Source organism: Symphalangus syndactylus, chromosome 6 (assembly GCF_028878055.3).
Source record: "Symphalangus syndactylus isolate Jambi chromosome 6, NHGRI_mSymSyn1-v2.1_pri, whole genome shotgun sequence".
In the NCBI taxonomy this organism is placed as follows: Eukaryota; Metazoa; Chordata; class Mammalia; order Primates; family Hylobatidae; genus Symphalangus; species Symphalangus syndactylus.
In genome coordinates, this window is record NC_072428.2 from 89,599,112 (window position 1) to 89,623,906 (window position 24,795).

Below are 24,795 nucleotides of genomic sequence, written 5' to 3' on the forward strand. Positions count from 1 at the left end.
ATACGTCTATCTTTTTGCCAGTACCACACCGTTATGGTTGCTGTAGCTTTGCAGTTAGTTTTGACATTAGAAAGTATTAGTCCTCCAAAGTTCTTTTTCTTTCTCAGTAGTTTTTGGCTATTTAGAGCCCCTTGTAATTCCATATGAATTTTAAGGTTAGCTTTTCCATTTTTGGAAAAAAGGGGGCCACTGGAATTTTAATAGGTGTTACATTATGTCTGTAGATGACTTTGAAAAGAATTGCCATCTCAACATTATTAAGACTTTCAATCCATGAACATGGGGCATTTTCCCATGACATTATTTTCTAATGAACTATTTTAGTAAATATTCAGTGTATGCTTAAAGTATATTCTGTTTGAGTATGGAATATATAATAGACATAATAACTCAAACCTTTAATTGAACAGATTTTCAGTATCTCCACTTTATTTTTTGTCTATTTTATTCCATCTCTTCCTGAGAAGCATATGTTGATAACTTCAACCTTAATTGTTGGTTTATCTCTTGACATTCTCATCAGTTGCTTTATATAATTTGAGGCCATATTGTTGAGTGAACATATGTTCACATTGATTATATATCTTTGTTCATTATTTTTTATCTTTAGTATTATATATAAAACTCCTCTTTTTAGTAAAGTAATATAGAATAGTATATAAATGAAATCACAGTCTTTAAAGCCAGACACCCAGAGTCCAAATTGCCATTCTTTTACTTTCTTTTGAAATTAGCCTCATTTTTATGAGTAACTTGTTTTTTCTGCCTACAGTTAATCCACCTTAACTTTTCATGTATCAAGTTGTTTTTCATATATCAAGTGTGATCTTGGCAGCTTATTTAACTTCTGAATTTCTTTCTGTTTTAAAAAGAAGAGATAAGTTCTTACTCTGTCACGTAGGCTGAAGTGCAGTGGCACCATCATAGCTCACTGTAACCTCAAACCCCTGGGCTCAGGTGATCCTCCCACATCAGCCTCCCAAGTACCTAAGACTACAGGCATGCACCACTACATCTGGCTAATGAAAAAAAAAATTGTAGAATCAGGGACTCACTATGTTGCCAAGCTAGTGTTAAATGCCTGGCCTCAAACAATCCTCCTGCCTCGACCCTCCAAAGCACTGAGATTACAGGTGTGAGCCACCACACCAGACCTGAAATATCAATACTGCCGTCTCAAAATTATTGTAAGAATTAAATAAGGAATCATAGATACAAGGTTTATTATGGTAGTTATGGAGTACTACTATCTCTACTAACCTGATCTCTTCACCTGAAATACTCTTACTTACTCATTGTGTGACTATAACTCATGTTCTCAACTCATTTTCAGGATAACCCCTCTCCTCCAGAATAACTGAGGAGCCTGAATAATTGACTCTATCATTTGAAACCTATACCCTGAACATGTTTCAGTAATACTTCTGTGACTATAATTCTGTGTCTCGTTCTCCTTTCAAGACTGAAAGATAGGTAAGGAAAAGCCCGTATCTTCCATATGTATGGCAATTAGCCTCATTTTTATGAGTAACTTGTTTTTTCTGCTTACAGTTAATCTACCTTTACTTTCATATATCAAGTTTTTTTCATATATCAAGTGTGATCTTGGCAGCTTCTTTATCTTCTGAATTTCTTGCCTTTTTTTTCAAGATATACACATTTATACGCATCAAATATATATATATTCAATATATATTGAGAGAGAGATATATATACAAAGCTTAATACAATATCTAGCAATTTTTACGGGCACGCATTTCTGTAGAATTAATAAATAAATGATATGATTGGTCTACAACAGCACTGTCCATAAAATTTCTGCAATAATGAATGTATTTTATGTCTGTGCTGCCGAATATTATAGTAAATAGCCACATTTGGCTATTAACCACTTGAAATGTGGTTAGTGTGAATGATGAACTGAATGTTAATATTTTTCATTTTTGATTAATTTTAATTTTAATCACCGCATCTGGCCTAAGGTTACTATTTCATATAATACATATCTTCCATATTTATGTTGTAAGTCATGTAGTTCAGTAAACTCTCCATTAGCTTCGCATCTCATTCAGAGTAAAAGCCAAAGTCCTCACAGTGACATAAAAGGACCTCCACATTAGGGCTCTTCATCTACAATTCCTCTCTGACCTCTCCCCTGCCACTCCACCACAGCCACAATGGCTTCCTTGCTGTCACACTCTCACCTCCAAATCTCTCCTCAGTTCTTCCCTTGCTCAAAAATTCTTCCTCTAGGTATCTCTAGGGTTCCCTCCCTCAATTTCTTCAGGTCTTTACTTAAGTGATAGCTTCTGAATAAAGTCTTGAGATCATGTCATCAAAAAATTTTACCTCCTTCCTCATATACTACCCCTCTTCCCTGTTCATTTTTCTCCATAGAAACTGTCTGGTAAACTCTACTTATTTACCTTGTTTATTGTCTATGACCATCTACTAGAATTCTGCTCAGAAGAAGGGGGACTATTTTTTTCTGTTTATTCGTTACTATATCCTCAGCTGCTAGAATAATGCTTTACATAGTAAGTGTTCAGCTAATATTTGTTGAATGAATGAATGAATAGGCATACTGACAAATTTATGAACAATTTAAAAAATCAGACAAAGAGTTGTACCTTAACACTGCTTGCTCCTTGAGTCTATTCCAAATTTTATGTCCAAATTCAATGAGTTGAGCTTATACAAATTTCAGAATTCCAGCATCACAAGAAACCCTGCAAAATGGCATGAACAAATTAAAACCATAGGGAGGCTGATTTATATCACCCTAACCTATCATATTTCAATACCTTGCTCCTTCAGAAATTTTTCTATAGTCATCTGGAAATGTAGAAGAAGAATTGAAATAAATTTTGCTTTTGTAGATATTTCTTACAAGCAAATAATGATTTCAGATTTATTTTCTCTTCAATTTTACAGTTACTACTTATGTGTCTTTAAATGTGTTATGATTGTGCTACTGTAGATACATTGTGAGTTTCATGGCACACTGTGTTCAGTTTTTGGGTTTTATTTGTTTGTTTTGCTTTTGTTTATTTCTGTGCTCCATTTTTAGGATATAAAGTTTTATACTACAGCTGGAGTAGTTTCCACTTCATCTCGTTCTTCCTTCTGAAACCAACTCCAAATGTAAGCTCATCAAACATGCAAAAGACATTAAGAACAGTAGATATATCCGCTTCCCCTACTATTATTCTTATCCAAGTGTTTAGGAAAAGCTCAAATACCCAGCTGGTTCAAAAGCTGTGTTATTCACTGTTTTGGCTGAGTCAGGCCTGAGCAAATATGGCTTCTGTTATTGTCCTGGAATGCCAACATCCAGGTTCATTAAAACAGTACACCTGGGTTAGAGAGTGTATAGACCCCTTCAAGTATATGCATGGAAGAAGAGAAAAAACAAAACAGACATCTCAAACATTATCCAAATTTTAGACATTCAACCAAAATAAGTAGATAATATAAATATAAAAAGAAATCTCTGAGAGCAATTGTGATTGTGTATCCTATCCATTACCTATAGTCTAGGAATATGTTTTGCAACGTAATTATTTTTTGTCCCAAAATGGACCTATGGAAAATTTAAGAAGTGGCTAAATCCCAAGGATGTGTGTGATGGTTAATACTGAGTGTCAGCCTGATTGGATTGAAGGATACAAAGTATTGATTGATCCTAGGTGTGTCTGTGAGGGTGTTGCCAAAGGAGATTAACATTTGAGTCAGTGAACTGGGAGAGGCAGACCCATCCTCAATCTGGGTGGCCACCACCTAATCAGCTGCTAGCATGGCTAGAATAAAGCAGGCAGAAGATGGAAGAGCAGACTTGCTGAGTCTTCCAGATTTCATCTTTCTCCCAGGCTGGATGCTTTCTGCCCTCAAATATCAGACTTCAAGTTCTTCAGCTTTTGGACTCTTGAACTTACCCCAGTGATTTGCGAGGGGCTCTCAGGCCTTCAGGCAAAGACTGAAGGCTAGACTGTTGGCTTCCTTACTTTTGAGGTTTTGGGACCTAGACTGGCTTCCTTGCTCCTCAGCTTGCAGACGGCCTACTGTGGGACTTCACCTTGTGATCGTGTGAGTCAATGCTTCTTATTAAAATCTCTTTCACACATACATCTATCCCCTTCATATATACATCTACTAGTCCTGTCCCTCTAGAGAGCCCTGACATATACAGATTTTGGTACCAAGAGTGGTTCTACAGGAACAGAATGTGAAGAATAGTTTTCTTTAGTTGGTTTTGGGGTTTCTGGAGTTGGCTGCTTAATATGATTAGTCCCCAAAATGCTAAGGACTCTACTCCTAATAGTATGGAGAATGCTGATAGTCCTTGGTGTGAACTGTTTAGAGAGTTATGCAGCATAAATGCATTTGATACTCCTGCTCATGAGAGGCAAAGAGTTTAGTGACTCTGTACATAATACCTTCGACCATATGTGGAGAACCAAGGAATATAATGAAGTTGATTGGTTGCTCCTAAGTTTGCTGGAGAAAATGACAAAAGAAAAGGATGCTCTTACGGATTCTAACTCTCAGCTCCAGAAGCACGTACTTAGCCTCAAGTCTTCTAAGATTGTCCTGAGTGAGAGTCTTACCTCCTGTAGACAAAGGACTGAAACTGCAGAAACTCAGGCACAAGCTCTTATCATGTGAGTGGCTGACCTGCAATGAAAGGTACATGCTCAGTGTCACCAGGTGTCTACTGTTAAAATGAGGGCATTGATTGGAAAAGAATGAAACAGTGCAACTTGGAATGGGGATGTATGGGAGGACCCTGGTGAAGCTGGGGTCACTAAGCTTGTAAACTCTGAGGAGACTTTTTGGTCAAAAACTGTGAAGGTATTTGTATCTCATGTGAATGCTCACCAAAGGGTGACCTCAGCAGAGGAGGATTTTCAGAAGCAAGTGGATAGGATGACTCCTTCTTTGGACACCACTCATCCTCTTTCCCCCGCCACGCCTGTCATCGCCCAATGGACCCATGAACAAAGTGGCCATAGTGGCAGGGATGGAGGTTACTCATGAGCTCGGCAACATGGACTTCCACTCACCAAGGATGACCTGGCAATGGCCACTGCTGAGTGCCTAATTTGCCAGCAGCAGAGACCAACACAGAGCCCTTGATATGGCATCATTCCTCGGGGTGATCTGCCAGCTACTTGGTGGCAGGTTGATTATATTGGACCTCTTCTATCATGGAAAGGGCAGTGGTTTGTCCTCACCAGAAAAGACACTTACTCCAGATATGGGTTTGCCTGTCCTGCATGCAATGCTTCTGCCAAAGCTACCATCCTTGGACTCATGGAATGCCTTATTCACCGTCGTTATTCCACATTCACTTTATGGCTAAAGAAGTGTGGCAGTGGGGTGATGCTCAGGGAATTCACTGGTATTACCATGTTCCCCATTATCCTGAAGCAACTGAACTGATAGAACAGTGGAATGGCCTTTTGAAGTCACAATTACAATGCCAACTAGGTGACAATACCTTCCAAGCCTGGGGCAAAGTTCTCCAAAAGGCTGTGTATGCCCCAAATCAGAGCTCAGTATATGGTACTGTTTCTCTCATAGCCAGAATTTAGGGGTCCAGGAATCAAGGGGTAGAAGTAGAAAAGGCATCACTCACCATCACCCCTAGTGACCCACCAGCAAAATTTTTGCATCCTGTTCGCACAACATTATGTTCTGCTGGCCTAGAGGTCTTAGTTCCAGGAGGAATGCTGCCACCAGGAGACACAACAATAATTCCATTAAACTGGAAGTTGAGATTCCCACCTGGCCACCTTGGGCTCCTCCTACCTCTAAGTCAACAGGCTAAGAAGGGAGTTACAGTGTTGGCTGGATTGATTGACCCAGACTATCAAGATGAAATTAGTCTAAGGAAGAGTATATGTGGAATACAGGAGATCCCTTCGGGCATCTTTTAGTATTACCATGCCCTGTGATTAAGGTCAAAGGGAAACTATAACAACCCAATCCAGGCAGGACTACAAATGACCTAGACCCTTAAGAAATGAAGGTTTCAGTCACTCCACTAGGTAAAAAACCACGACCTGCTCAGGTGTTCCTGAAGGCAAAGGGAATACAGAATAGGTAGCAGAAGGATATTTGTTTGCAGAACATGTATCTTCTTCTTTTTTTTTTTTTAAAGAGTCTCACTCTGTTGCCAGGCTGGAGTGCAGGGCTGTGATCTCGGCTCAACCTCCACCTCCCAGATTCAAGTGATTCTCCTGCCTCAGCCTCCTGAGTAGCTGGGACTACAGGCACGTGCCACCACACCCAGCTAATTTTGGTGTTTTTAGTAGAGACAGGGTTTCACCATGTTGGCCAGGATGGTCTCGATCTCCTAACCTCATGATCCGCCTGCCTCGGCCTCTCAAAGTGCTGGGATTACAGGCATGAGCCACCGCACTTGGCCAGAACATGTATCTTCTAAAGCTGAATTCGACTGTAGGTAATTTTAAAACCTTTTAATGACTGGTAGTTTTGGTAAAGCAGTGTGGAGAGAAGAGGAAGAAAAGGTATCGAAATAGGAATGAAAAGGAGAAAAAATGAGTAGAGAAACTATTAGGAAAGGGAGTGAGGGAGACAGAAGAAACAGACAGATAAGGGGGACAATTGTGGAAATACAGTTTACCTGGAGGAGAAAAGGAGAGAAAGAGAGATAAGAGAAATCTCTATTGAAAAAGCTCAACCAAAGAAGAAAGTAATATACCATCTCTGTTCTAAGCAAATTCACTTGGACAGCCAGGACTGGATATATTGGATTCTAATGAATTTTTAACAATCAAAAATAATTTTACCTTTTTTCTTTCTTTTTCTTTTCTTTTTTTTTTTTTTTTTGAGACAGGGTCTCACTCTGTTACCCATGCTGGAGTTCAGTGTCATGATCATTGCTCACTGCAGCCTCGACTTCCTGGGCTAAAGCAATCCTCCCATTTCTGCCTCCAGAATAGCTGGGACTAAAGGCACAGGCCACTGTTCCTGGCTAATTTTTGTATTTTTTGTAGAGAAAGTGTCCGACTATGTTGCCCAGGTTGGTCTGGACTCCTGGTCTCAGGCTATCCTCCCACCTTGGGCTCCCAAAGTGATAGGATTACAGGTGTGAGGCATTGCGCCCAGCCACTTTGTTGTCTCTTCTTTCTTTACGTATTCTTCCTCTACTCTTCCCATAGGAATGGTTATATTTTAACATTTTATAATATCTGTGGGAAGCAACTTCAGCTAGTCTGAGCTCTTCACAGAGTTCTCCTACTGCCATGACCGAATTGTTTACTCTGGCTCCCCGCTGCCCTTAGACCAAATGGCTGATTTCGTGAGAGCAGGGACAGTGGTTTATTCGCCACTATAAACCAGTAGCTAACCTAATTCCTGGTACATTGCAAACACCTCAAAATATTAATAAATAAAATTTAAAACTTAATCAGATGTCTTCATCAAATTTTCTAGACTCCTAGCTAAACTTCCAAATATGGATAACAAATGAAATAACAGCACAACTCCATTTAGAACAGAAAAAAGGGGAGGGAGGAGATAAAGATGACGTAAGGTGTGCTACCTCCTATTTTGCACTATATTTAATATTCATTTTATTTTACCTCACAATTTACCACAAGAAAGCTAGAAGTTTTTGTTTTGCCTTTTTACATATTTCAGCTTGGAAATTATTTTTAGCTATATATTTATTTTAACAAAATCACACCACAGCAAAATGACTTGGGCACCCTGTAAGATTTATAATGAAGGGATCTTATGTGTCAACCAATGGTATACAGACATGTTGCTCAGAATATTGCTCCCTTATTTTTCTACATAATGATCACATTTGGGAGAACTGGCCTTCTTCCAGGTCCAATGCGCTTTGCTGTTGGGATCTTACATCCCACTTGATGAGGTCTTCTTGGCAAGGTTACCCTACAGCAAAGCCATGACAGAGAGTAAGTGCTCCTTGACTTTTGTCCTCCATTTCTGCTCCTTGCTGTCAGCCCCCCAAGCCCTCATGCTATCCCAGAGGACATTGCTCTTGGGTAGTTACTCCCTCTTCTGCCGTTGCTGATAGACTGTATTCCCAGTCGGCTTCCCATGTAAGTGCGTGCATGCACACACACATGTACACACACACACTGGCACCCCTTCCGGCGTGATATTCTGAGGTTAATCTTAATGTCTAACTCTTCACCAGAGTTAATTTACACTTAAAAAAAACCAAAGCATATATGCAGATGGTTAAAAATCAAGTAATTTAGAGGAACTTATAATGAAAATCATCAGTTGCCTGTTTGAATTCCAGTGTCTCATTTTAGAAGCAGACGGAAATTTTATGGCTTTTGGCTGCTTATACTCTTATTTCTTTATCTTTTAAAAAATCATTTCTACACATAATTTACTTCATGCTTTAATCTCTAAGAATTTATCTTACACTACTTCTCACCTCTCTCTTTCCTCCTCCAATATATTTCTATCATGTCCTTACTTCCCCTATAATTCAAATTACATTCATCACAGAAGTGGAAGGCTCAAATATTCTACAGCTTTTATCATTATTATACAGCCAGTGAAAACTCATATTTGTGAAGACAAGTTAATAATATGGTAAAATATTGACCACTTAATACGAAGTGAAAATTTAAAAATGCATATTTATCAATATGGTGTGATTCAAATTCTATAAAATATATAGATTTTATGGAATAAAATTATAGAAAAGAAATATATAATAGAATTCTAATGTTCAACTCAGTAGAATAAGATTATAGATAATTTTAATTTTCCTGTTTATATTTTTCTACATATTTCTAAAACAAATACATGTCACTTATGATTTTAAAAATTAAGGGAGAAAATAACCTCGTGATAAGTACAAGGAATTAATACCTATAGTGAATTTTAAGCCCGTGGTAAGGCTAATTTTAGGCCATGTTCCTCCCATTATATAAACTTTAGAATGCTTATTTCACCCAAACCCTCCTTTTCCACCCCAAATACGCAAACTGATGACAGACCAGCGATCCAAATCACTATAAAAATTCAGGACATCATCGGAACTTTTAAAAATGAAAATCCAACAGTTTTAATTAAGTGCATAATACATATGTATGAGTGCATTGTCTTTTGTAATAGAAGACACAGCTGTTTGGTATGGTTTTGAAATCCAATTTAAAATTTTGTAATCCTATGCTAATGATCTAAAGAAAAAAGGAAATGGTAGACAACAACATTTTGCATTAATATTAAATGTTCTCAATGCCATAGGAGTCCTCACTATGTCAGTATTAATTAAGAGCATTTTCTTTTATAGTAGCATATTTTCTTATGGCTGTGTCTCCAATCTCTAAAAGCATACCAAATTTCATTTAAGAATTCGTTGTGCATTGCTGAATTTAAGAAATTATATCTTATTCTCAATATTCAAGATTATATAATCTAATGAACACAGCTGGAAATATTTTGCATAAAGTAGGAAGAGAGTAGGCCTGGCTGAATTATGTTCTCTCCAGTCCCCAAGAAATTACATATCACCCGTCCACACCCTTTTCTGCCCACAAGAACTTCCTCCCTCCATCTGGGAATGGACAACTGAAACAGGATTTTTCAGATCTGCTTCCATCAGCCCACATCCTTCCATTTAACTGCTGGCAGTCTATCCAACTGCCTTAGGGTCAGTCTGGCTCTTTCCTGCTCAGAGAAAGCAGACCAATAGTAGAATTCTTTGCATGTGTCTCCTTGAGACCCTAATTGACTAGCCACATGGACCTGCCTAGGAGTTGGCATCTTCTCCTTGGAATGAGGAATTTGTGACTTGTTCCTTATTTGGCCTGCTAGCATGGTCCCCTTGGCTTTCTGCTCCCCTTGTTTTTTACCCAGAGAAGACAGGAGGAATTTCCTGTCTCTCTTTTGTTTCACTACCCTGTCAGCTTTAGGAACCTGTGAAAGCTAGAGACTGTCTTCTTCCCATTGCCTAATTAGAGGTCCCCATTCTCAGGGTTTCTTCTATTCCTCTGCCCTGATTCCTTCACCAAAGTCAGGAGTATCATCAACTAATCTGCAGTTACAGTAGAAATGAGGATCTCTACTGCCTGGGATTGAATAGAATCTTGGCCCCTCTATTTTAGCTTTATGGCCTTGATCAAGGCACTTAACATTTCTATGCCTCAGTCTTCCTACCTGTAAAACAAATAATACTCGTACTTACATCATTGTTATAGTAAGAATTAAATGAGATCATGTGTGTATATATATATATATATATATACATATATATACACACGTACATATACATATAATACTAAAACAATGCCTTGTACACAGTAAGTTCTATATAAATGTAGCTATTATTATTAGAGAAGATACATAAGAGTTTCACACACACACACACACACACACACACAGATATACTTTCAAAAATCCCTGTCCAAATTAGACAGGGCATGGGAAGGCTATTTAGCAGGAAAGGTAGTACTAGCAAGAGGGAACTACTCCCTAGCTAACTGTCCCCAAGGCACAGCAGATCATAGTGGCAAGCAACTTGTTAATGACAGCAATGATAAGATGCATTTTCTGGGTCATTCTGAGTCTAAGACCAATGACTCTCAGGCAGGCTTAGTGCTAGAAACACTTGGCTGGAGAATCAAACCAGCAGCCAAGGAGGAATCCAAGATAAGATTCCTTAGCCCTGTCTTTTTTTTTTTTTTTTTTTTTTTTGAGACAGAGTCTGGCTCTGCCACTTATGCTTAAGTACAGTGACATGATCACAGCTCACTGCACCCTCTACCTCCTGGGCTTAAGCAATCTTCCCACCGCCCGAGCCATCACACCCAGCTAACTTTTACATTTTTTGTAGAGATGTGGTCTGGCTTTGTTGCCCAGGAAGGTTTCAAATTCTTGGGCTCAAGCAATCCTGCCACCTCAGCCACCCAAAGTGTTGGGATTATAGGCATGAGCCACCACACTCAGCCAGGACTTGTCTTCATGTATGAGGATTTCCAGGAGAACTGAGACCCAGACAAAATTTTGGGACTAACTCAGAACAAAAACTGTTAAGCAATTTGTGTTAAGCAATTCGTTTGGCAAAAAGCATTTAAGACTTCAGATCAGCTCATAGGCAAGGGTCTGACTCAAGCAAGTCTCATTTGAAAAGGAATAGGTAGATTACGTGTTTTAGGTGAAGACTTGATGACTCATTAGACTTCACGCATCCCTCTGACTCAAATCTGAATAAGTATACTAGCAGGTGGTGTTACAGCTACTGGAAATGGCTAGGCTCTTGACTCTATTCCAATAGCCGTACCATAATTTCATGCCTACAGCAAACCTTTCTCCAAATTACACCCACACTATAATCAGCTGCAGAGGCCTTTTGTGACTATTTATAAAGGGCACTCTTTAATTCACCCTTATAATTTAGCTGGTAGCATTTGCTGGAAAAGTTTTAACACCTATGCAATGTAAAGCCACTTCTATTAAGTGCACTGTCTCCATTCTAAGTGTAGAGTACACCAATACAACTTTCACCAAATTCTGATATGAGAGTCTAATATTCCTCCCTTCTCAGCAATAGCAAACATTTTGTAGGTGCCACAAAAAGATTCTAGATTGCGTTGGTCTGTGCCTGCCCCAAACCAAAAAGCATAATGAAATTTGTAACCTTAAAGTCATACTCAGAGAATCCCCATTAACCAGTATAACTTCTTATCAAAGAGGCACATGGGGTCCATCAAAGTTGCTCTAGAGCAACTACTGCTCACTATTATCTGGAGATCTTGTTCAAATGCAGATTCTGAATCAGTATGTTTGGGATAGGACGTGAGATTGTGCTTTCTAACAAGCTCCTAGGTTACCCCAGTGCAGACCACATTTTGAGTAGCAACAGAATTGGTGGAAAGGATGGGAAGATTTGGGGAGCACTGTGGGTCTAGTTGACACATATGTGAAAATTGTGTCATTGAATCTTTTTAGTGGTTATGAAATCCTAATGGAAATTGAGATCTAGTGAAATCAGTAAAGCTGATCCTTACACTGTCAGTCTTTATGGTCTCATTATTTTTACCATCATCATCATCACCATAAAAATAGAGAAAAAATATCCATAAATAGATTTAAAAAATAGGCCCATGAATAAGAAGAGGGTTTGCAATTGCACAGATGACATAAATGTGCATATTTTTGTAGCTCATCACTATATTAGGAACCAAAGCTACTCTTCATTCAGATTTAAAATAAAGGAAATCAGCTGTTAGTCTTTCAGAAAGTCACTCTTTTATTCCCCAATGTTCTCATTAATAAAGTGAAAGAACTTAATTAAATGATCTATTACTTTCTATGTGTAAAATACTGTGATTCAATAAATTTGATTTTTTAAATATCAATAGTTTTTGAGGAACATGTGGCTTTTGATTACATGGATGAATATTATAGCAGGGAAGTCTGAGATTTGAGTGCCCCCTTCACCCAAGTAGTGTACATTATACCCAATATGTAGCTGTTTATCCCACACCCACCCCCTACCTTCCACCTTCTGAGTCTCCATAGTCCATTATACCACTCTGTAATCCTTTATGTGCCCATAGCTTAGCTCCCACTTGTAAGTGAGAACATATGATATTTGGCTTTCCATTCCTGAGTTTCTTCACTTGGAATAATGGCCTCCAGCTCTGTCCAAGTTGCTACATAAGACATTATTTCATTTTTTTAATGAGTAGCCTTCTATGGTATATGTATGCCACATTTTCTTTATCGACTCCTTGGTCGATGGGAACTTAGGTGGGTTCCATATCTTTGCAATTGTATTGCAATACACATTCATGTGTAGGTGTTTTTTTTTTTTTTTTTTTTTTTTGATATAATGACGTCTTTTCCTTTGGGTAGATACCCAGTAGTGGGAAATCTGTTTTTTTTAAATTCACATGTGACATCTGTCACATCTGAACTTGAATAACACGTTATACCACATACAACAAAGTTCCTTTTCACGTGCCTCAAAATTGAGATGAATAATGACAAAAATAATTTCTTATCACTCTTACTAGTACATTATTCCAATCATAGTAACAATGTTCTGAAATGAACAACCTCAGATATCTGAAGAGGAAAAATGCTTGGAACTGAAAACATTACTTGTCTACTAATAGGCTTACTGGTTTATTTTGTGATATTACTTAAAATTTTCATAGAAGTTCAATTTTCAAAATATATTTATTGCTATCAAAAATATTATATAGCTGAAATGAGCTTTGACTTTTGAAGAAATTCAACGCTATTTTCATGAAAACTTCACTAACTGTTTCAGCAGAAGTAATTCAGGATATTTATGGTAAAACACTAATGTAGCAACTATAGCTCCCCAAAACTTATACCAACTACAAGTCCTTTTTCAGACAACCTGTCTATATATTTTTTTCTAATAATTTTCTTTGACTTGCTTGCCTCTGGCTTGTGGGAAGCTGTTTGAAAAACTGCAGATAAACCAATTATTATGAAAGATCCTATGTAGTCAACTTTCAATTATTTAAATACTATCTAATGTATAGTTTCAAGGATTCTACCTTCATTCTTCGTGCCTAACTACCTATTTATTTGCAAAGTAGGAAAAGACAAGAAGAAAGGAGAAAACTTCATCTGAAATAACCGTTCTTTTATTTCTATAATGTATGAGAGCATGTTAGGATATTAAACATAACGATTAAGTATTATTGTATTTACTTGCACAAATTTTGCTAATTTTGATTTTTTCCTACTAATATTTTCACCTTGGCAAGAGGGAATATTTATAATAATAATGATGATGATGAAGAAACTATAAAAATGACCAATTGTAAGACATTTTAATGCTCCAAAATATCATTGTTTTATAGAAGAAAAAAAAACAAATCTCCAAGTGGTTTAGTAACTTGCCTATGGTCAGGCAGCTAATAAGTGACAAACCTGATACAAACTCTGGTTTTTCTGACTCCTAAGCCCATAGTTTTTAATGTTTCATGTGCATTCCTCAAATTTCTTCCCAAAAATATTTCAATGGCTTCTTACAACACAGAATAAAAAGAGAAAAGCCCTATTTAATAGAAACTAAGAGATACAGAATGCTTAAAACTTTGGTCTATTCTGTGAAAGAAAATTTAAAAATACAACAAAAATACCTTTCTATTTAGTTATTTGTTTATTTTTATTTTTAAGAGAAAACATTTACTTTAGAAGAGAAAGCAAAAGGAAGAATGTGAAATTACTAGATTTTCTTTTTATAAAAATTGCTTGGCATTTCTCAAGATATTTATAAGGTAATCTCTCCAAGACATTAATTTCAGGTTCATGTGAAAATACAAAGTGAAGAAAGTGTTTCTGCATCTGCCCCCAACGCCCTCACTCCCTCTCTCCCAGACACAATGTTTCGTTCTAGGACCTGGAAAGATGCTCAGCATATACTAGGGCCCCAAGAATTATCTGTGGTTGATGACTGATATGCCCATGGTGTGTGCACACCCAAATAAGCCTACCCTCACCTTCAATTGCAAGGAAAACTTTTGGGTCACCAAGTGTAATGTATTCGTGTCAAGCATTTCATCATCAATGCAATTCAACAATGTCCACCTCACCGTCTCTTTAATGTCAATAACATGCCTTCGTTCAAACTTTTTCTCTCCTCTTCTTTTGAGAAGTTCCAATTGTTGTATTCTCCTTTATTCTTCACTGTAAATGAGCTTCATCATATTTATTGACACTCAGAGGGACAGCAAGGTAGCATCTTAACTATGCAAGCTTCTATTACACTTGCTAAAGTTTTTGCAGCATCTGATGTTCCTTGCGATATAAGAACTTTATTCTGATCCTTTCTTAGACCACAACATAGGCTATATGTGATTTGGTTAATGAAGCTATACTGTCAACATCCTAAGCAATGTCTACATTGGCCCCTGGATATTGTGACTCTGTTCTCTCAACACTTAAGCCACAGCTGACTTCTGCAGTGTCTTATTGTAATCATACAAACATATAATCCTAAATAATTAAATTAAAATTTTACATAAAGACTAAATAACTCCCATGATATTCCCCAAAGACAGAAACATAAAAAATATATGCATTTAAAATAAGCTCAGAAAGGATATATACACTGAATTTACATAATACAATTACATGTACATTTTTCACAAATTGTACTCATTTGAAATTTTTCACCAAAGGCAGTGACCATTAATCATTAGCAGTGTGCAGAAACACCTGCTTAGTTCCTATTTTAACAGCTTGCCTTAGGACTTGGTTTCTAGAAATACAGTGGATTTCAGTAGAGGGAACTATTGGGTGTTTTTCAGATTAAAATGGCTCTAACTTTTGGTACTTTTTAACTTTTACTTTTAACTGACAAATAATAATTGTATATATTTATGGAATACAATATTGGGATACATTATGGGATACCGTTATGGGATACAGTGTTTCAATACAGGTACATATTGTGAAATGATCAAATCAGGCTAATTATCATAATCACCACCTCATATATTTATCATTTATTTGTGGTAAGAACATTTAAAATCCTCTCTGTTAGCTGTTTTAGTACATTTTTACCATCTCAGAATCTTCTTTCTAGTTTTGATGGAGAATTTTTTCAGCAAATTTCACATCTTTCTCTCTCTCTCTGACACACACACACATACACACACACACACACACGAGCTATAGTGAGATACCCTTCCAAAAAATGATATTAAATGGGAGAACATCACCAGTGAAATCATCACCAGATGAATCTACCTATAGTTTTGGTTTTTACCTGCCATAATATTCTTATGGAAAACCAATGACTGATACAGTATTTTGGGCATAGAACTGTTGTGGGGTGGGGGGAGGTGGGGAGGGACAGCATTAGGAGATATACCTAACGCTAAATGACGAGTTAATGGGTGCAGCAAACCAACATGGCACATGGATACATATGTAACAAACCTGCACATTGTGCACATGTACCCTAAAACCTACAGTATAATAATAAAATAAAAAAAAAGAAGTTATATAACTGAAAGGACATGATATTGAGAAAATGAATTTAATGTATCCCTCAAGGAAGACAAAAAACATATTCATCTAGTTGAAATAAAAAGTAAAACAATATATGAAAATATAGATAATCCCATGACTATTATCTCCATAGAGGCTGTAACCTACATTTTATATGGAATTATATATTTATGTACAAATTAGCCCCATTCATGTGAATACCTCAATGTATTGTAATGAGTGGTGCAGCCCAGATAAGTCAATGATTGAATTAGGCAAGGGGTGTATCCACAACACCTTTACTATATATTGAGCTAGGAGAATTAAATGTACTATTTTCATTTTCTAATTATAACCATTATTTTTTTCTTTCCAAATGCTCATAAAGAATCTATTGAGGGAGCTGAGTTGCCATTGAAAATTGTGACAACATCCATCTCTCAGATTCACTTCTCACTTTGATATTATATTTGGAAATTTTTCCTTTAGGATTTCCAGAACCTTGTCAAATACTCTGCTCTTAAACTTGCCATTTCTACAAAGTAGTTCTTAGTGGAGTTTTGAAGTGTTGTGTTTTCTCACCACTGTGTTCCTTAAAGAGAGCTGTAACTGACATTTTGAAAGCAAAATGAAACACATACATTAGTTTTATTTTAAAGTTTGACAAAGCATATCTTTCTTTTCTTCATATAATTAGTTCAGGTAGATTTTAAATGCATACATCATTTGTGCACCTGCAATAATTTTTTGTTGTACATGAAAACTCCATCTATCTCAAGATGATGTAAAAGGTTCAATTGCGACAATGTTAATTTGTAACTTTTTCTTTCTAACCAGTAGTGTTTAAAATGCTAAGAGTGCAATTTAACTGCAATAAACACCATTCCCTGATTTTTGGCTAAATATGTTTTGAGATAATGAATCTCCCAGATTTTCTTATCAGGAAGTGCTAGATTATAGTATAAGAAGTTTGATACTCTGGAAAGAATATTTGTCATTGTTGACTCCTTCCAGTATTTTACCTCATATGCACTCTGTCACTGTCTTAGTCTGCTTTGCATTGCTTTAACAGAAAATCACTGACTGGGTAATTTATAACAAACAGAAATGTATTTGGCTCATGATTCTGGAGGCTACAAAGTCCAAGAGCATGGTGCCAGCAGCTAGTGAGAGCCTTCACGCCCTATCATCTAATGGCAGAAGGTGGAATGGCAAAAGAGGGTGAGAAGAAGAGCAAGAGGGGCCAAACTAGATTTTGTAACAGACCTACTCTCAAGATAACCAACCCATTTCTGTGATAATGGCATTAATCCATTCATGAGTGCTCTGCCATCACAACCTAATCACCACTAATTAGTTTCTACCTCCCAAACCTTGTTACAGTGGGGATTAAGTTTTCAATACACAAACTTTTTGGGGACACATTCAAACCACAGCAGTCACCAAATTTTTCAAAATATCTTGTGAGTACATTTGCTTTTCTCCATCACCGCTGTCACCACTTTAATCCAGGCCACCAATACTGCTAAAAGAAAATGCCATAAATGGTTTTCTTGCATGTCATGAGATCTACTTCCAAACCATTTCTCCATACTACAGCACAGGGAGCACTTTTAAAATGCATTTCAGATAAAATGTTACTGACTCCTTATTGTTCTCAGTATAAAATGAGGAACCCAAGCATTCAGCCTACCTCTTAAGTTTTAATATTGGCCACATACTGTAGATGTTGTCAATACCAGAAATCTATCTTTGATTTCTTTTCCCATTCAGTTTTGGTTACACATCAAAATCAACATGAAGTTTTTAAAGATCACATTGCCCAGGCTACAATACGACTAAATCAGGGTAGGATCCAGGCATTGGTATTTTTTAAGCTCCCCAGGTGATTCCACTGTATAGCCAAGGGTGTGACTCACTACTTAAGAGTTCCAGCTAACTATTTTTCCTAACAACAATCCATCCTATTGAACTCATCCCTTATATTTCACTGCCCAATAATTACTTCAAACCTCTGTTTTGTCTAACCTAAGCCATATTTCTCCATCTTGGCTCTAGGTTATTATGAGGGGCATTGTCAGTGCTTTGTGGAAATCCAAGGCCTTAGTTATTTGATCAACGTTTTATTAATGTACTGAATTCTTTCAAAATACCTATTAATCCTAAATTATGAGATTTTTCTACATTCAGTAAAACATCTCTACAAATCAAATATTTTTTCTGTCATATTAATATTAATATAGGTATAAAATAATCTATCCAAACCATTAAGGACCTGAAAAGAAGCCTTTAAAAGTCAATTCATTTTGTGTGTAAAATATATTCTTTCATGAATATATAAATGTATGCTAATAAATTTTCCACTTCTCATCCAAAATCTCAGAAAATGACAAAATACAAAAGGACCTCCACAATATTCACATCACTTTTTAAAATTTAAGTTTTTTTTAATTGGCAAATAAAATTGTATATACTTACCATGTACAACATGTTCTAAAATACGTATACTTGTGGAATGGCTCAGTTAAACTAGTTAACATATGTATTACTTCATCACTTTCTAAATTATTCAGTTCACTTACAGACTGTGTTTCCAAAATAGATAGTTTCTTTCTTATTGATTTTTCTTTTTGGATAATGATGAACATACCACACAATAACAAAGCATTTTTCCAGATACTATTGTGCATGGGGAGATGGCTATACAAGGAGTGAAGACCCCTAAGTCTTGATTCTTATCCCTGGCTCAACATATATTTAGTCTGTGATATTGGGCAACGTTTTAACCTTCCCAAGCCTCAATTTTATAAACATAATATAAAATGCGAATAAGTCTACAGGCTGGAATTTCTAACAATATTGTAAAAATTCAATGAAATAGGTGTGTGTTCTTTCTACAGAGACAGATGCAGACCTAAGGGGTAATTGAAAAGAATTTATTGAAGGGTCTATTTACAAAAGTGTGGGCAGCATAAAGAAACTAACAAAAGATGGTAAAGTACCCAAGGACTAGTCACGACAGGAAGAATTTACCGCCCCTAGCCCCCAGAAGACAGAGGAGGGAGCTGTTTCTAGAACCAGCTACGAGCCGAACCTGTGGAAGAAGGGCTTGCTGTAGCCATGTGTAAAGGAACACAGTCATTGCCAAAACCCCAAATAGTTCTTTGTAGATTCTAGATATTAGCCCTTTGTCAGATGGGTAGACTGAAAAAATTTTCTCCCATTCTGCGGGTTGCCTGTTCACTCTGATGGTAGTTTCTTTTGCTGTGCAGAAGCTCTTAAATTTACAAGAAAAAAACAACCCCATCAAAAAGTGGGTGAACGATACAAACAGACACTTCTCAAAAGAAGACATTTATGCAGCCAACAGACATGAAAAAATGCTCATCATCACTGGTCATCAGAGAAATGCAAATCAAAACCACAATGAGATACCATCTCACACCAGTTAGAATGGTGATCATTAAAAAGTCAGGAAACAAGAGATGCTGGGGAGGATGTGGAGAAATAGGAGCACTTTTACACTGTTGGTGGGCGTGTAAATTAGTTCAACCATGCGGAAGACAGTGTGGGGATTCCTCAAGGATCTAGAACCAGAAATACCATTTGACCCAGTGATCCTATTACTGGGTATATACCCAAAGGATTATAAATTATGCTACTATAAAGACACGCATACACGTTATGTTTACTGCGGCACTATTCACAATAGCAAAGACTTGGAACCAACCCAAATGCCCATCAATGATAGACTGGATTAAGAAAACGTGGCACATATATACCATGGAATACTATGTAGCCACAAAAAAAGGATGAGTTCATGTCATTTGCAGGGACATAGATGTAGCTGGAAACCATCATTCTGAGCAAACAATCACAAGGAGAGAAAACCAAACACCGCATGTTCTCACTCATAGGTGGGAGTTGAACAGTGAGAACACTTCCACACAGCAGGGAACATCACACCCTGGGGCCTGCCAGGAGGGTGGCGGCTGGGGGAGGGATAGCATTAGGAGAAATACCTAATGCAAATGATGAGTTAATGGGTGCAGCACACCAACAAGGCACATGTATACCTATGTAACAAACCTGCACGTTGTGCACATGTACCCTAGAACTTAAAGTACAGTAAAAAAAAAGAAAGAAAGAAAGAAAAAATGCAAACAGACAGGGAAGGAGCAGAGAGTAAACACCCTGACCTCCCTCTCCTCCTCTCCTCAGATCACCTGCTGATAATTTTCATGGAGCAAACTACCCAAATTCGGCAGATTCCCAGTAATGCATTCTGTAGAGGTCACCACCAGGGGTACAGAGCAGGATGAAAGGAGATAAATGAATAATCTGGAAGAACAATTGGAGAATGTTCAGCACAACATGAAAGCTGTTTTAACCCAAAATGTGTTCAGTAAATTGTTTAAAAAATATTAAATGAAAATGCAATATAACAGTGAAAGCTATCATTCTGTATGATACTATAATGATAGATACAGGTCATTTTTACATGTGTCAAAACCCATAGAATGTACAACACAAACGGTAAACTCTAGGCACATTATAGCTTTAGTGAAAAATAACATATCAATATTAGCTCATCAATTATAACAGATGTACCACACTAATGCAAGGTGTTAAGAACAGGGGAACTCAGTGGCAGGGCAAGGGGTGTAGGGTGCTCTGCACTTTTTGCTCAGTTTTTCCCTGTAGACCTAAAACTGCTTCTGAAATCTATTAATTTTTTTAAAAGTTATTTTCATGATTAATACTCATTGAAAAATGTCTAATCATACCCAAATTTCCACCAAGTTGTTGCATCTATGAAGATGAGGTGATGATGTAACCACCATATGACACTGACTTACAAGAGCTTGACTCTCAGGCCTGGGGAATACATTTCCCAGATGTATTTCTGGGAAACCTCCAATTGCAGAGAATTGGTGTGATTTTCTCTTCTAAAATCTCCATTTTTATCCCTTGATTCACTAATTTAGAAAGACAAAATCCTTCTTTGCCTCTCTCTCCATTTCTATCCCTTGATTCACCAAGTTAGAAAGACAAAATCCTTCTTTGTCTCTCAGTGAAAGTTCTTCTTAACATACTCTATATGATCATTTCTCTTGAAGTGGTTAAGTTTTCACTTAAAGATAAGCAACTTTTCATCATATTTTAAATTTGAATGTTCTTTGCCCCTTAAAGAGATTGGCAACATAAATTTGGAAATGTTTTCATGGTTGTTGTAATAACAGTAGATATATTTTGCTGATAATTTTTCACTATGGTGACAAAGGAAATAAAACGTTTTAGACAAAAAAACATACAATGTGATTGAAATACATTTAGCTTAAAATCGTGTGTCAATTTCTCGTAAAAATCATTTATTTCAACACAATTTATCATATTCTTATGGTAGGTGCTCTAAAATGTACATTACATACCAAAATAATGAGAGTCTACATACTGATATCTAACATAAAGGTCTTAGTATTTTATATTATTTTGCTATAAGATAGACAGAATGACAAGTGTTTGTGAAATCCTGTTATCGTTCTCTTTATATGATAATTTATACTTTAAGCACAAAATTATAGATGTTATTTAACATTAGATTAGAAATCAAATAAACTATGTAAACAAGCAAACAAAAAATTAGACTCCATGTCTCAAAGCAGATACTAGATACACAGCAATAGATTTTAGAGATTGTTCCTGATTGCACTAGCAGCAGGAACAAGTGTGGTTGGAAAGAATACGTAGCCAGCTGTCTCTTCTCTAGAGCACAGGGTAGACTTATCCTTTCTCTCCTTCGCCTCCATCTCCACAGCAGTCCACTGAAGTCCAAACACCCTGCATCCCTGTGTCAAAGGAGGGCTCTGATAAATGGCCTTCTCCAACAGGCCTGCTTTTGTCCTCAAGGGTTGTCACCAGAGAGCACAGAATCCCCAATCTTCAAGGTGCTGAGGTCTAGCAGCAATAGCTGAGCTGCTTGGTGCTTCTGAGAGATTTAGCATAAATTAGGGCAGTTCACACAGTTTATTACTTTGATGATAAGACTAAGTTCTTAGTCACAGATCAATGTTTCAAATATGCTTCTATGTCACCTTTTGTACCCTCGTGCGCATAAATGCAAACATTGTAAGGATATAAATGACTCTTTTTCCCGTGTTATCTGTGTTGTTTGCATGCACACCCTAATCCTAGGAAGGCTGAGGAACAAACTGTCACACAGAGATATGAATGCTTTCTGGTTTGCAGCTGCAGCTGTTGTTTGCAGTGCCTGATGCCTTTCACAAGCCTTTTTTCCTCATCCACATCTATTCAGTGACTTTGTTTGAAAAAGCTTACTCCAAACTCCGAGTTTATTTAGTCCTGTGACCTCCCAGATTTCCATAGCAGGTTAAATCTTCTATAGGATTTTAATGCAGAAGAGCAATAGCTCAACTGCTGTTAAAAAAAAAATTATAGGCCCTCTTTAATTTGTTATGCAATAAATAATTTTTAGAAAGATATTTCAAAAACTCAATCCAGGATTTGCCCATTTGGCCAAAGGGAGTCTATACAGTTGAGCCTTCTAAGAATTACTTACACAATCTCTTGTTATTTAAGGAAGTGAATTTTTTGGCCAAGGATGGACACTTTATAAAATTAAGATGAACGATAAAATCTTAGTAGGTAATGGGTTCAGAAGCTACTTCACAATTTGTTCTTGGCAAAATTACCAAGGGTTCTGGGGCTCTACAACACCCTGGAAAAGCATTTAAGGGAAAGGATGCAGCAGGAAAACAGATTACAGCTCCCTCAAGTGAGGAGTGGAATATTTATTCTCCTGTAGCCAATGTTTGCATTTGTTCCTGCAGATCTTGGGAGAAAATGAACAAGGACATCCAGTGGAAGTTTTGGAAATATGTCAATAACTTTATTTTCCCCTGCCCAGGAAAGAGAAAAAGAAGGAAGAAAAAATTAATTTATTCATAAAAATATATGCAAAACAAAGTAGGGAAGAAAATATGCATACCTACCATAAAATCCCTCTTTGATATTTTACAACTAAATTAGAAGGATAACCACCAGCAACAGCACACATTATATACAATGGTAAGGTAAGAGAGAGGAAAAAATGTCATTTGGTTAATATGCATAAATTCAGACACATACACAAGGAAAACAGGTTAGCCCCAAAATCGTAGTGAGGGTTTAAGCTTTAATAATTTCAGAAGTGGAAATGCTACAAACTTTAAAATCAGCATTGTTTGAAGGCTTAATTATTTAGTTTCTTTTAGACTTGTTTAGTTTTATGCAAGTCAAAGAATGTCTTTTTAATCTTAACTTTTTGTTTCAGTCCACATTTGCCATCATGTACATATGTAAACAAAGCAGAGTTGAAAATACACATAGCAACAAGTCATGAGGTTGGAGTTGGGTTTTACAACTTCCTTCTTCCAGTATCTAGTTCTTGTTCCTTGTCTCTCAGCTGGCATTTCTGGTCTGGCTGCTGTTCTTTTTTTTTTTTTTTTTTTTTTTTTGAGACGGAGTCTTTCTCTGTCCCCCAGGCTGGAGTGCGGTGGCGTGATCTCGGCTCACCGCAACCTCCACCTCCTGGGTTCACGCCATTCTCCTGCCTCAGCCTCCCGAGTAGCTGGGACCACAGGCGCCCGCCAATACGCCCGGCTAATTTTTTTGTATTTTTAGTAGAGACGGGGTTTCACCGTGTTAGCCAGGATGGTCTCGATCTCCTGACCTCGTGATCCACCCACCTCGGCCTCCCAAAGTGCGGGGATTACAGGCTTGAGCCACCGTGCCCGGCCTGGCTGCTGTTCTTTACCTGGTTGGGTGACCAAATATTATTCCTAAAGTGTTCCTAGTAGTATTAGCAGCAGCAGTAGCAACAGCGGCAAGAGGCATTAGTAGTAATGGCTAAGAGTAATTGCTAAAAGCAACCCTAGCAACCCTATTTTCCCTTAATAATCAGAATCAATCATCTCAGACATTTAACTCTTTCCTTGTGCATTGAGTCAGTGGTATAAGTAGCTCAAGGTGGCTCCACGGAATTCTCAATTTCCAGTTGAATAGAACCATTTTTTTTTGTGAGAATTAAACTCAATAATCCAGCAGAGTTCAAAGTTACAGGAACAGAAAACAAAATTTTTACCGGGTGCGTTGTTGAGGTAACAGGGCAGGGAATATTCCCACTCCAGCCCCTTCATTCTCAAAGCCACGTGTCCTGAGTATTGTAGAAACAGAATCATGTATTTATTAGTTGTTGTAGCTATCAATTGCTATTGGAACATATTGTACATCTTGTCAGATGGTACCTTGGACTTGCAAGCTTTTATTTGTATGTTTTGGCTCTTCTTGTCCTCCAGCAGGTGAGGTACTGTTTCTTCAATAGATCATCGGGCTATTTCATGAAGACAGCATCTTCAGACAATGTGGTACATGGTAGCACCAATAAGTCTCATGGATATGAGTGACTACTTTCACTGTAAAATGAGCTCTTTGGTCAGAAGCCATATTACGTGGGATACCAAGTGAGAGAATAAGGTATTATATGCAGGTGGTGATGCTGGTGAAAGCAATGCGGGGGAAGAAATACAAATTTACATCCAAATTATCTTTTCTAAAGGCAATGTTTTCTTCCCTTCCAGAATGGTGGGGGTCCAAAGTAATTATTCTGCCACTGACTGGCTCACTAATCACACTAGGAAATGGTGCTATATCAGGGGCTCAGTTTGGTCTACGCTATCGGTTGTTTCATTCTTTGGCTGTCATGTTTGCCACATGAGCTTTGTCAGAATAAAAATC

At 37.3% G+C, this 24,795-nt stretch overlaps 1 long non-coding RNA gene across 1 annotated transcript; it reads left to right on the plus strand.

Moving 5' to 3' along the window:
* The first annotated feature begins 1,394 nt into the window (after window positions 1-1,394).
* LOC129484006 (uncharacterized) lies at window positions 1,395-20,317 on the plus strand. Its single transcript, XR_008658339.2, has 3 exons — window positions 1,395-1,473; window positions 3,071-3,144; window positions 20,221-20,317. It is a non-coding gene; the product is annotated as an uncharacterized lncRNA (long non-coding RNA).
* Window positions 20,318-24,795: the final 4,478 nt, after the last annotated feature.